The 13738-nt window shown below is 42.0% G+C and overlaps 1 long non-coding RNA gene across 2 annotated transcripts in view; it reads right to left on the bottom strand.

The window, feature by feature from the left end:
* The window catches only part of LOC139184226 (uncharacterized), an 88018-nt gene extending 74533 nt beyond the window's left edge, over positions 1-13485 (bottom strand). Inside the window, exon 1 of one of the 2 annotated variants that reach the window (XR_011567796.1) lies at positions 13160-13485. This is a non-coding gene — a long non-coding RNA (uncharacterized lncRNA). The remainder of the gene's footprint in view (positions 1-13159) is intronic. The other variant, XR_011567797.1, reaches the window with a different exon arrangement.
* Positions 13486-13738: the final 253 nt, after the last annotated feature.

The raw sequence follows: 13738 nt of genomic DNA, 5'->3' as shown, positions 1-13738 counted from the left end.
AATCTACAGAAAATTAGCCTCCAAATTCTAAAGTTTCTAAGAAATTATTTAAAAACTAACCATTAAATGTGCTAAATGTCTTATAAAAGCATAGAGAACACAAATTAAACTTTTTTTGATGACTTTGGTCTTGCCTATCAATACCTGTATCTGCCCTGTGTTGCTTGCTGTACAGTGAGATTTCAGGGTTTGAAGCCCCTATATATACCCTTGCATTGCTGTTGTTGCTGTTTAGTGGTTAAGCCGTATCCCAACTCTTTTGCCATCCCATGGGCTATAGCCCATCAGGCTTTTCTGTTCATGGGATTTCCCAGGCAAGAATGCTGGAGTGAGCTGCCATTTCCTTCTGCAGGGGAACTTCTTGACCCAGGGATGGAACCCACATCTCTTGCTTGGCAGGTGGATTCTTTACCACTGAACCAGCTGAGAAACCCATACCCTCACATGCTCTATAATTAAAAAAGACTCCAGTGGCTCCAGAACAACGCACTTGGCCCAGGACCAAGCAAAGTAAGGTCATTAGCCAGCAGAGATGGATTCTTATCATGCTGAAAGTGTGATCAAAAGGTGAGCTACTGAAACCTGGTAGATTAAAATGAAAAGGAGGAATCAAGGGTTATTCCCAAGTGGCTGGCAAGAGTTACAGGGGAGAGGTGTGAAGTCTGCCCTGTGCTGAGAAGAAGAACTTGGAAAGAAGAGAGAGATCAGCATACAGCACAAAACTAGTTCCATTTTAGACATACTAAATCTGGAAATCCCTGTGAGGCATCCAAGTGGAGCTATCGAGTAGGCCATTAGTCCTAAGTTGTGAAACTTAGAAGTGGGGCCTGGGGTGGAAATAGGAATTTTAAGTTTCCAGCATACCATGGCAATCATCAGATTTGAATGAATTCACCTACACAAGGGCTTCCCTGGTGGCTCAGCTGGTAAAGAATTCGCCTGCAATGTGGGAGATATGGGTTCGACTCCTGGGTTAGGAAGATCCCCTAGAGAAGGGAAAGGCTACCCACTCCAGTATTCTGGCCTGGAGAATTCCATGGACTTCTATAGTCCATGGGGTTGCAAAGAGTCGGACAAGACTGAGCGACTTTCACTTTCACTTCACATAAGGGATGTAAAGTGAGGAGAAAAAAGCTTCTAAGACTCATGCTATCAGAGGGCCTGGGGAACTCCAACAACTAACGGCTGAGTAATGGAGAATTAAGTTAATGAAGGAGACTGAGAAAAAAATGACCGTAGAGATAGAAGGAACACCAAGAAGTATGGTATGAAAGCCAAAATCAGAAAGTGGTCAACTATTTCAAATGCTATTAAAAGATGGTATAGGATAAGGCCTAAAAAGAATCCAATGGAGTAGTGCTGTGGATGTCATTGGTGACTCTAGCAAGAACAGTTTCAATGACACAGTGGGATGGAAATTATACTATATGAAGTTGAAGCATAAAGGTGACCCCATTCTGGCCATGGCAGAATATTTTGTAATTGGATTAATGTTATGGCTGAGAATATTATAAGAACTTGATAAAATATACCAAACAACTGCTTGACACTGAAAAACTGTAATACAGGCCCCGTAAGTCTTGAGAGAAGGAAGCATAGAAGGTGAGTTCATAGAGCCCCTGGATTTTCATCTGAGATAGTTTTCGACATTCAAGCATGGGAAAATAGGGCCTGAGTAGAGAGTGACTGTCTTGCAAGAGCAGGGCACACCAGAAGCAGATTTATGAGAGTGGGAGAAATTCAGAAAAAGAGCCCTGGGAAAACGGTGTATATATCCCTGTACGTTGTTGGACAAAGCCTAAGCTGCACATGGGTAGGGAAGAACTGTACAAACCCAGCTGAAAACAGCAGCTTGAATGCCAAAAAGCTGATCACATATTTCAGCAGCATGAAGTACTGAGAAAACAGAGGTTAGAGTTTACGCCCTACCGAAGAGAAGATGCATCAGTAAACAAAATTTCAGTGAAGACCTTAGATGGGGAAATCAGTGAGAAATAAGGTCAGCCAAATAAGGTCAAGTAAGGTAAAATTTAACAATCTAATACTTTGGGCTTCCCTGATAGCTCAGTTGGTAAAGAATCTGTTTGCAATGCAGGAAACCCCAGTTCAACTTTTGGATTGGGAAGACCCGTTAGAGAAGGGATAGGGTACCCACTCCAGTATTCTTGAGCTTCCCTCGTGGCTCAGCTGATAAAAAATCCACCTGTAATGCAGGAGACCTGGGTTCGATCCCTGGGTTGGGAATATCTCCTGGAGAAGGGAAAGGGTACCCACTCCAGTATTCTGACCTAGAGAATTCCACGGACTGTATAGTCCATGGGTTGCAAAGAGTTGGACACAACTGAGCAACTTTCACTTTCAATCATACTTCAGCAGGACTGATCTACTTGCTCCCCCCAAAATAAATAAATAGTTGTCTTTGAAAGTATCAATTACATATTGGCACTTGCCAAGGCTATTTGCCATCTGGCTCTGTAGTTTGAATCCTGTGTTGCTGCAGCTGGTGACCTTGAACACACCCTGAAGAGAATCCAGGGTGGAAAATGAGGCACTTTGTGTTCCAGGAAAACTGGGGAACAGGTCTTTAGATAGACATTTTCAGAAACTGACTTCATGATCCCAATCTTTGCATCTCTTCATGTCTAGAAAAACACTAAATCCCTTCATGGCGACATCAGCTCCTTGTGACTAGCAGAAAACCTTTCGTAGGATAAGTGCTTGATTGTATGAACTCCCCCTTCACCAAAATCACATGTTGACCCTTTCACTACCTCTTTGGAACAGCTTCTCAGAGCTATCTGAGGTGCTGTCTCCTGGGCCACAGGCTTCATTTTGCCCCAAATAAAACTTATCTCACAACTCTCATGTTGTGCATTTCTTTTAGTCAACAAAAGAAATCAACAGATCATCTATAGTTCATTTTGTGTTTATCTTCAGTATCTAAACTTATGAGGCATGTTAACAGATAGGACGCAGTAGTTTTGCTAAAGCTAAGAAGAAGGGAAAAAAAGATGCACATGTGGCTCAAATATTAGAGGAAAAGTTGACCAACTAGTAGAAAAGGATGAAAGTAAAAAAAAAAAGTGTAATTTATTAAAATATCAAATGGACATTTTAGAATGTGAAAATATAATATTTGAAATTAAGAAATCATTAGATGAGTTTTCCAGCAGACTAAACACAATATAAGACAGATTGGCAAACTAGAAGATGGGTGAATAAGAATAAGCAAGAGAAGAATCATAGTAAAAAATATTATATAGAGGAAACAAAACAGATAATAAGAGACAGGTAACTCCTCTGTCAACAGGATTCTCTAGACAAGAATATTGGAGTGGGTTGCCATTCCCTCCTCCAGGGGCTCTTTCGGAGCCAGGGATCAAACCCACCCACATCTCCTATGGCTCTTGCATTGCAGGCCCCCCTGAGCCACCAGCGAAGCCCCACAAGGCATGATCAAGGGCTTCCCTGGTGGCTCAGTGGTAAAGAATCCACCTTCAGTGCAAGAGATGCTGGGTCAGGAAGATCCCCTGGAGGAGGGCATTGCAACTGTATTCTTGCCTGCAGAATCCCATGGACAGAGGGCTGGTGGGCTACAGTCCATAGGGTCACAAAGAGCTGGACACTCCTGAAGTGACAGAGCATGCATGTATGCACAAGGCATGATCAAATGTATAGATCTGTAAAGCTGGGGTACTGGAAGGAGAAAAGTGAGAGAATGGGACAGAACCAGTATTCAGAGAGATAATGGTCTATTCAACAATGCTTCTTCCTTATTTTTCAAATCATTATTACATTCTAAAATGGCAATTTTTTTCTCAAAGTCTAATATCTGGTAACCATTCTCTTGTATTTTTTAATGCCTGCTGTCTTAGTCAGGTTGGGCTGACTAAAATGCCGTAGACCAGGTGACTTAAACAGCAAGCATTTTTTCTTACAGTTGTGGAGGCTGGGAAGTCCAAGATCAAGGTTTCTGCAAATCTGATTCAGTTTCTACTGAGGATGCTTTTCCTGGTTTGCAGATGGCTGCCTTCCTGCTACGTTGTCACATGGTAGACAAAGCAAGCAAGCTCTGGTCTCTCTTTCTCTTCATATAAGGACATTAATCCCATCATAGGGCCCCACTCTCATGACCTTACCTAAAACTAATTATCTACAAAAGGCCCCACACCTCCAGATACCATCATGCTGGGAGTTTGGGCATCAACCTATGAATATTTTTTTGTATGTGGTGCGAGGAAGGGATACAAACATTCACTCAATAACCCCTGCTATGTACACTGGGTAAGTAGAAGAGTTGAGCTTAAAGGACAGGTCTGTCTGATTCCAGATGATTTTAATGACTGTTCTTTCTCCTGCATCATGTTGCATCCCCCCTCACCTAATGGGCTTCGTGCCAAAGCTAATAAATTCTCTGTGTCCTATCATAAGGAAAAGCAAACGATAGTCTGTGGCCCATACCTAGCCCACCACTTGGTTTTGTAAATGAATTTTTTATGGAACCCAGCTGTGCATATTCATTTATACATTATCTATTGCTGCTTTAGCACCACCATGGCAGAACTGAGTATGTGCAACAGACACCATAAATCCAGCAAAGCCAAAAGTATTTACTCTTTGTCTCTTTACAGAAAAAAAGTTTGCTGATCCATGTCCTAGCTCATTGCAAAAAGAAATTTGATTACTGTAATTTAAGAAGCTCTCATTGGCATTAACTTCTTCATCAACCGGTTAAGTACTATTGACTTATCACTTCTTAATATGAAGTGATGATACTGATGTTCTGGGAGAGAAGGTAGTTGTTGGTGCTTGGAATCAGAAGTAGTACAGCTTCAGCCATTGATGAGCAATGTACATAATTAATTTTAGATCTGTAGAACAAAGTTGGTCTCTTGGGATAGAATCTTTTAAGAATGGGAGGTGAGTAGACTCACAGTGGATCTCCCTCCTCAGAGTAGGAAGGAGAAAAGGTCTAGCCCTCATTATCTCTCTGATCTCTCTCCCAGGTTTCCTCCTCCTTGCTTATTCTACTCTATGCACACAGATCTTCTTGCTCTTTCCTACTGATTTCAAGTAATCTCCCATCTTAGAGCTTTAGTACTGACCACCCACTCTGCTTGCTGCTGCTAAGTCGCTTCAGTCGTGTCCAACTCTGTACTACCCCATAGACGGGAGCCCACCAGGCTCCCCCGTCCCTGGGATTCTCCAGGCAAGAACACTGGAGTGGGTTGCCATTTCCTTCTCCAATGCATGAAAGTGAAAAGTGAAAGTGAAGTCGTTCAGTCATGTCCAACCCTCAGCGACCCCATGGACTGCAGCCTTCCAGGCTCCTCCGTCCATGGGATTTTCCAGGCAAGAGTACTGGAGTAGGGTGCCATTGCCCATTCTGCTTAGAACACTGTTTTTTCTGATATCATTTCAGCTAAGGACCTCATCTCCTCCAAGTTTTTTTAATCAAATATTGCTGTTTGCATGAGACTACTCAGACATCAGTGACAAGGCATCCAGCTGGATCGCCCCCATTCTGCTCACTATTATTTTCCCCAAAGTTGTTTCCACTTTCTCTACTTTGTAATGTATTCAGTTATGTTTATTTTTATGGTGTGTCTATCCCCTAATAGGATCTAAACTCTAAGAGAGCAGGAATTATGGGGATTTTTGCTTTTAACTGATGTTTTGAAAATATTAACATCTAGAAGAATGATAGAAACACAGTTCCTGCATATCATATATTTATACATTTCTTGAATAAAAGTGTGTAATTCACATTTTGTTCTGGTGTCATGGAAATATTTTTAGGGCAATTTGGATTTATCATTTGGGGATTAGTCCATATGTAAGTTTGAGAAAATCATTTTTCCCTTCCTTCCCTGTGATAACTGTCCTTCTCTTTCCTACCCAACCAATAGCAAGTATCTCCCAGAGACTTCTGATAAATGAGATTTTCACAAGTCTTCTAAACTCATTAACCAAAATACTTCAGTAAGGCTTTTAATCCAAGTCAAAAGCTAGAACCTAAAAGCTAGACACTGATTTCAAGCCATTAGGGTTAACCTAGTAATGTGGGATAGTAACTTTCAATACTATATTTACACCGAAACTCAAGTTATATTACTAAAAAATTCACTAGTTAATATCCCTCATTCATGTTAGAATTGATTTTTCAGTCTACATTGCTTTTTCCCCCCACTCCTTCCAGGGTATCATTATGTTCTTCATGCCTTATTTCTCTAAGTATAATAAAAATACATTAGGAGTATTCATATACAACTTCCTGGCTTCAGACCAGGTCTGAATGCAGAAATTGGCATTATATAGCAGAACAATTATCAACAGCAAAGTCTTTTTCAGAGTTCTTTATATGTTTCCCTTTCACTACACAAAGGATTAAATAACATGGAATTTTCTATGCTGTAATAAAATCACCCATTTTCAGCCTTTTAACTGATAGAGAAAATTTGTTTTGTTCAAAATGAAAATAGAAATGATAAGTTCTAGTAGATTAATTCATATCTAATTATCACTTTTCAGTCTGTAGAAACACAATTCCAAGATATTTAAGTTGAAACAGTTTGCCTAGAAATTGATGTAATAGAAGCTTGATTTTCTATAGAAAATATTTCTTATTGTTTTGAACCATATTCCAAATTTCCAAGTATAGATCTATTGAATAAATATCCACGTCTATTCAATTTTATCATTTAAATATATTTCCAAGATGGGGAGAGGGTAACTCTTCTTGCAATAAACATCTTGTGTTGACTCAGGACAACTAAATTCTTGCAGATATTAACTTAGCTTGTTCTCTTTTCTAGCATTCAGATTTAAAACAATCTATCTGGTTTAGTAATAAATAAGCAAGAATTGTTCAAAGCACCATGTAGGGTTCAGTCATATCTTGGATTATAGGTCTCCCAGAAATATCTCCTCTGAGATCTGCCCTGATTCTTCAACCAACCAGATATGATCTAAAAGAGATGGGCCCTGGGGAAAAACTCAGGAAATGTTATTAGACCCTTCTAAATGTGTATTCCTAGAATTTCTATTATCACGCATGGTGTCCCAAGATGGCAGCACAGTGACTTAGATATTCAGAAGCTGGAGACAAATGGAGAAAGGACACAGTGATCTGCATGAATTGCCTTTATGTAAGATGCTCTCAACTTGTAAAAGTCCATACAAAGTACAAACATCTGGAGTCATAATTATCATACATGTGCAATTAGTTCCCATCAAGATAGAGAAATGGGGACCGGACTTATTTATTTTGTCTTCAACAACAACCACAAATATGTGTGTGTGTGTGTGTGTATATATATATATATATATATATATATATATATATATATGGTTTCAGATATTGAACAACATTGCACAAGACTGAAATCCCTGATAGAGGATAAACAGTTGAGGCAACTAAAAATATGCTGTTCCATCTGAATACCTGACAGGTAGAAATAATTCACATCCTCAATTCTTCTTCTTTCATTTATCAGAATATGGAAAAGCATCCACTCATTCAACATATAGGTACTTACAGTTATAAACACTGAGAGCTAGGAATGGAGACAAGCAAGAAACAAGTAAACAATGAAATAAGTAATGAGATTTCAGCTGATGAAAAGTGCAAAGTAAAAAAATTAAAAAGTAAATGTTTTACAGGGACCAATGTACATGTGTGGGCAATGAGCGCTGTCAGTCGTGTCCAACTCTTTGTGATCTCATGGACTGCAGCTCTCCCGGCTCCTCTGTCCTTGGGATTTTCCAGGCAAGAAAACTGGAGTGGGTTGCCATTTCCCACTGCAGGGTATCTTCCGACTCAGTGATGGAACCTGAGTCTCCTGTGCCTGCTGCACTGGCAGGCGGATTCTTTACCACCGCACAACCTGGGAAGCCCAAGTACGTGCCTGTTTAAGTGTGATAATTAGGAAAGTCATTTTTAAGATGACATTTGAGCAGAGACCTGAAAAATGAGGTGTGGAGGGCTAGAAAGTGAACATTCTAGATACTATGGAAAACATGACATATGAAGGTCATAAGATAAGAGAAAACAGAGCGAGTGAAGGGAACCTGGATGAAAATGAGCCTAGGATGACAGGAAAGGGCCAGAGCAGGAGGGCTTGAGAGTAATGGAAAAAACTTTGCATTTTATTCTCAATGAGTTCACTTTAAACTTAGGAAAGTTGAGCAGGTGAACAACATGATACAGTTCAGTTCCATTCAGTTGCTCAGTCATGTCCAACTTTTTGTGACTTCATGGACTGCAGTACACCAGGCTTCCCTGTCCATCACCAACTCCCAGCTTGCTCAGACTCATGTCCATCGAGTCGGTGATGCCATCCAACCATCTCATCCTCCGTTATCCCTTTCTCCTCCTGCCTTCAATCTTTCCCAGCATCAGGGTGTTTTCCAAAGAGTCAGTTCTTTGCATCAGGTTGCCAAAGTATTGGAGTTTCAGCTTCAGCATCAGTCTTTCCAGTGAATATTCAGGACTGATTTCCTTTAGGATGGACTGGTTTAATCTCCCTGCAGTCCAAGGGATTCTCAAGAGTCTTCTCCAACACCACAGTTCAAAAGCATCAATTCTTCGGTGCTCAGCTTTCTTTATAGTCCAACTCTCACATCCATACATGACTACTGGAAAAACCATAGCTTTGACAAAGCAAAGTCTCTGCTTTTTAATATACTGTCTAGATAGGTCATAGCTTTTCTTCCAAGGAGGCAGTGTCTTTTAATTTCATGGCTGCAGTCTCCATCTGCAGTGATTTTGGAGCCCCCCACAAATAAAGTCTCTCACTGTTTCCATTGTTTCCCAGTCTATTGGCCATGAAGTGATGGAACCAGATGCCATGATCTTAGTTTTCTGAATGTTGAGTTTAAAGCCAACTTTTTCATTCTCCTCTTTCACTTGCATAAAGAGGCTCTTTAGTTCTTCTTGCTTTCTGCCATAAAGGTGGTGTCATCTGCATATCTGAGATTATTTATATTTCTTGCATCAATATTAATTCCAGCTTGTAATTCATTCAGCCTGGCATTTCACAAGATGTACTCTGCATAGAAGTTAAATAAGCAGGGTGACAATATACAGCCTTGACATTCTCCTTTCCTGATTTGGAACCAGTCTTGTTGTTTCTGAACTGTGGTGTTGGATTAGATTCTTTAGAGTCCCTTGGACTGCAAGGAGATTGAATTCATTGGAAGGACTGCTGTTGAAGCTGAAACTCCAATACTTTGGCCACCTGATGCAAAGAGCTGACTCATTTGAAAAGACTCTGATGGTGGGAAAGATTGAGGACAGGAGAAGGGGATGACAGAGGATGAGATGGTTGGATGGCATCACCGACTCAATGGACATGGGTTTGGGTGGACTTTGGAGTTGGTGATGGACAGGGAGGCCTGGCGTGCTGTGGTTCATGGGGTTGTAAAGAGTCGGACATGACTGAGTGACTGTACTGACTTGTTTCATGTCCAGTTCTAACCGTTGCTTCTTGACCTGCATACAGATTTCTCAGGAGGTAGGTCAGGTGGTCTGGTATTCCCATCACTTGAAGAATTTTCCACAATCCACACAAAGGCTTTGGTGTAGCATACAAAGCAATAAAGCAGAAGTAGATGTTTTTTGGAACTCTCTTGCTTTTTCTATGATCCACCCAATTTTGGCAATTTGATCCCTGGTTCCTCTGCCTTTTCTAAATCCAGCTTGAACATCTGGAAGTTCATGGTTCATATACTGTTGAAGCCTGGCTTGGAGAATTTTGAGCATTACTTTGCTAGCATGTGAGATGAGTGCAATTGTGCGGCAGTTTGAACATTCTTTGGCATTGCCTTTCTTTGGGATTGGAATGAAAACTGACCTTTTCTAGACCCGTGGCCACTGCTGAGTTTTCCAAATTTGCTGGCATATTGAGTGCAGCACTTTCACAACATCATCTTTTACGATTTGAAATAGCTCAATTGGAATTCCATCACCTCCACTAGCTTTGTTAATAGTGATGCTTCCTAAGGCCCACTTGACTTTGCAATTCCAGGATGTCTGGCTCTAGGTGAGTGATCACACCATCGTGGTTATCTGGGTCATGAAGATATTTTTGGTATAGTTTTCTGTGTATTCTTGCCACCTCTTCTTAATATCTTCTGCTTCTGTTAGGTCCATACCATTTCCGTCCTTTATTGAGCCCATCTTTGCATGACATGTTCCCTTGGTATCTCTAATTTTCTTGAAGAGATCTCTAGTCTTTCCCATTCTATTGTTTTCCTCTATTTCTTTGCACTGATCACTGAGGAAGGCTTTCTTTGCTATTTTTTTTGGAACTCTGCATTCAAATTTGTATATCTTTCCTTTTCTCCTTTGCCTTTCATGTCTCTTCTTTTTTCAGCTATTTGTAAGGCCTCCTCAGACAGCCATTTTGCCTTTTTGCGTTACTTTTTTCTTAGGGATTGTCTCGATCACTGCCTCCTACACAGTGTCATGAACCTCCATCAATAGTTCTTCAGGCACTCTGTCTATCAGATCTAATCCCTGGAATCTATTTGCCACTTCTACTGTATAATCATAAGGGATTTGATTTAGGTCATACCTAAATGCTCTAGTGGTTTTCCCTACTTTCTTCAATTTAAGTGTGAATTTGGCAATAAGGAGCTCATGATCTGAGCCACAGTCAGCTCCAAGTCTTATTTTTGCTGACTGTATGGAGTTTCTCCATCTTTGGCTTCAAAGAATATAATCAATCTGATTTCGGTGTTGATCATCTGGTGATGTCCATGTGTAGAGTCTTGTGTTGTTGGAAGAGGGTATTTGTTATGATCAGTGTGTTCTCTTGGCAAAACTCTGCTAGACTTTGCCCTGCTTCATTTTGTACTTCAAGCCACATTTGCCTGTTACTCTAGGTATCTCTTGACTTCCTACTTTTGCATTCCAGTCCCCTATGATGAAAAGGACATCTTTTTTGGGTGTTAGTTCTAGAAGGTCTTGTAGGTCTTCATAGAACCATTCAATGACAGCTTCTTCAGCATTACTGGTTGGGGCATAGTCTTCGATTACTGTGATATGGAATGGTTTGCCTTGGAAACAGAGTTCATTCTCTCGTTTTGAGGTTACATCCAAGTACTGCCTGAAATGATTGGCCATTCCCTAGGCGAGTTCTCAATCACCTACAAGCCCACAAAGCACAGCTGCCCAGCATCAGAGCTACCCACTCCTGCTTTATCCCCCTCAAGCAGCCTGTTGGTCAATAAGGACACAGATTTCTCTCTAAAAAATTATTTCACCCTGACCTCTGTGTGGAGAATGGATTGTATTTGCTTGAGTGAATACCTAGAGACCAAATGAAAGGCCGTTTTAGAAGTGGGCCAGAAATGATAGTGGAGTAGAGTGGCAGTTCTCCATGTGGTAAGAAGTAATTGAATTCAAAATAGATACTGAAAGATATGCTACATTGTAGTTGCTGTTCTAAGAATAATGCAATGGCTCTTTTGATCGTACAACTACTATATAGGGTGTATGTTAGTCACTCAGTCATATCCGACTCTATAGGTTAGGTGCTAAAAATATTCCCATTTTAGGAGATAACGAAACAAAAGCACAGAGCAGTTAGAGTAACTTGTCAAATATTACAAGCTGTTAAGAGGCAAAACCTGGATTTGACCTCAGGAATCTAACTCTAGAATTCCTAAACACTACAGATACTGTGAAACCTACAGGAACTGCCCATCTCTCACTTCAGTCACATGGGCTTTCTTTTGGTTTCTCAAATATACCATGTTTTTTAATCATTCAGGGTCTTCACATAAGATTGTTTTCTTTCCCTGAAATACCCTCCCCCATCCCAGGTTTATATTTTGTTTTCTTGATTCCTTTTTGACCTTCAGACCTACCCTCAGCTTAAATGTCACCTCCTTATAGTTGTATTCCCATTCCATCAAAAGTAGATATCCTCCCCCCAAGTTATTCTTCCTCACAGTACTCAGTTTCTGCCTTGGATGGAGTAGGAGGGAAAAGCAGGGGTTTGTATTTGGATGTGTTAAATTTGAGCTATATGTTAACATTCAAGTGGAGATGCAGGGTAGACAAATGGCCGTATAAGTCTGGAGTTCAAGGGAAATATTCAGGCTGAGTCATCAACATATATGGTATTAACAGTCATAAGACTAGATGAGATCAACATAAAGAGTATAAATAGAAAAGAATGTGGAGTAACCAGCAAGAGAGATGCCCAAGAAGCAGAAGAAAACCAAGTTAATGTGATTCCTGGAAGTCAAGTGAATGTAGTATTTACAGGCGGAGAAGGCAGTGGCAACCCACTCCAGTACTCTTGCCTGGAAAATCCCACGGCCGGAGGAGCCTGGTAGGCTGCAGTCCATGGGGTCGCTAACAGTCGGACACGACTGAGCGACTTCACTTTCGCTTTTCACTTTCATGCATTGGAGGAGGAAATGGCAACCCACTCCAGAATTCTTGCCTGGAGAATCCCAGGGACGAGGGAGCCTGGTGGGCTGCCGTCTATGGGGTTGCACAGAGTTGGACACGACTGAAGCGACTTAGCAGCAGCAGCAGCAGGGAAGAGGAAGGGGCTTTCAGCGGCACTGACCAATGGCAGAATAGGGCTGTTAACTGGTTGCTGGTTGACAGTTGCTCACTTGGTTGGGAGGAGGGGCCCACTGGGATGCCCAACCAATGGCTGAGGAGGACTGTTATAGTTTGTGTCTGTCTCAGTGGAGCATGCAGGCTGGAGCCAGGGAGTGAAAGGCCCTTTATGCCTTGGGTCCCATCTGGGACCACCACTACACAAGTCCTGCCTAAGAGGAGGCAGATCTCAGTTGGTGACTCTCTCAGGGCCAGGTCCCCAGACCCTGCCCAGCTGTCATCACTGAGGGAGTCAGGCGCCCAGAATCCAACTGGCCCTCAGGCTCCTCGGGCCACTGGAAGGCAGGGGCAAGTCCAGGCCAACTGACTCTGCCATTAGGTCGCAGAAGTGGGGATGGGGGAGAGGTTCACTGCTTCCTCAAGGCATGGCCGCGGCCAATGGGTGGCCTTGGTGAGGACTCTGGAGTCCTGCAGGACACAGCTACAACCCTGTTTCATGGGCCACCCAGCTTACCCACTGGCCCAAGCTTCAGCGAGCTGGAGGGCTCTGGGAGAAGGCCGGGAACTGCCTCTTACCTCAGTCTCCACCTGATGACCACCACTCACCAATCGCTGGCTGAATTCCTCACTAATGGCCGCTCCTTGACAGTTGGTTGCTTGTGGGCAGGACCCACTGCAGCACCAACTAATGGCGCAACGGGACCGCTAACAGTCGCTTATTGACGGTTGCTTGTGGGCGGGACCCATTGCCGCACCCACCAATGGCTGAGCAGGACCACTAACGGTCCTTCACAACCGTTGCCTCATAACGGGGGTTGGGGGCAACAATAACGGCACACACCACCTGCTGAGGGCACTCAGCAGTGCTCTATTACAGAAGTACCTCAGTTTAGAAAGGTCTGCGGTTTATAAGTGTCAACTACAAAATATAGTCACAACCTGAAAGTAAAGAGTTATTTTATTTGGTGGGAATGTTTAGGAGCTCAGGAGACAGCATCTCAGTAGCTCTGAGAAAACTGCTCCAAGGAGGCGGGAGAGGAAGTCAGGCTATTTACAAGTTTGCAACAAAGGGAGCAGGCAGTCTGTACATCAGAGATCAGTTGTCAAGTTAAGGAATTTAGCATTCTATGTATGGAAAGATGCAAGCCTCTGGGT

Source organism: Bos indicus, chromosome 7, assembly GCF_029378745.1.
Source record: "Bos indicus isolate NIAB-ARS_2022 breed Sahiwal x Tharparkar chromosome 7, NIAB-ARS_B.indTharparkar_mat_pri_1.0, whole genome shotgun sequence".
Lineage (NCBI taxonomy): Eukaryota > Metazoa > Chordata > Mammalia > Artiodactyla > Bovidae > Bos > Bos indicus.
The sequence above is the reverse complement of the archived record's forward strand: the minus strand, read 5'-3'. Positions and strand labels throughout refer to the sequence as shown.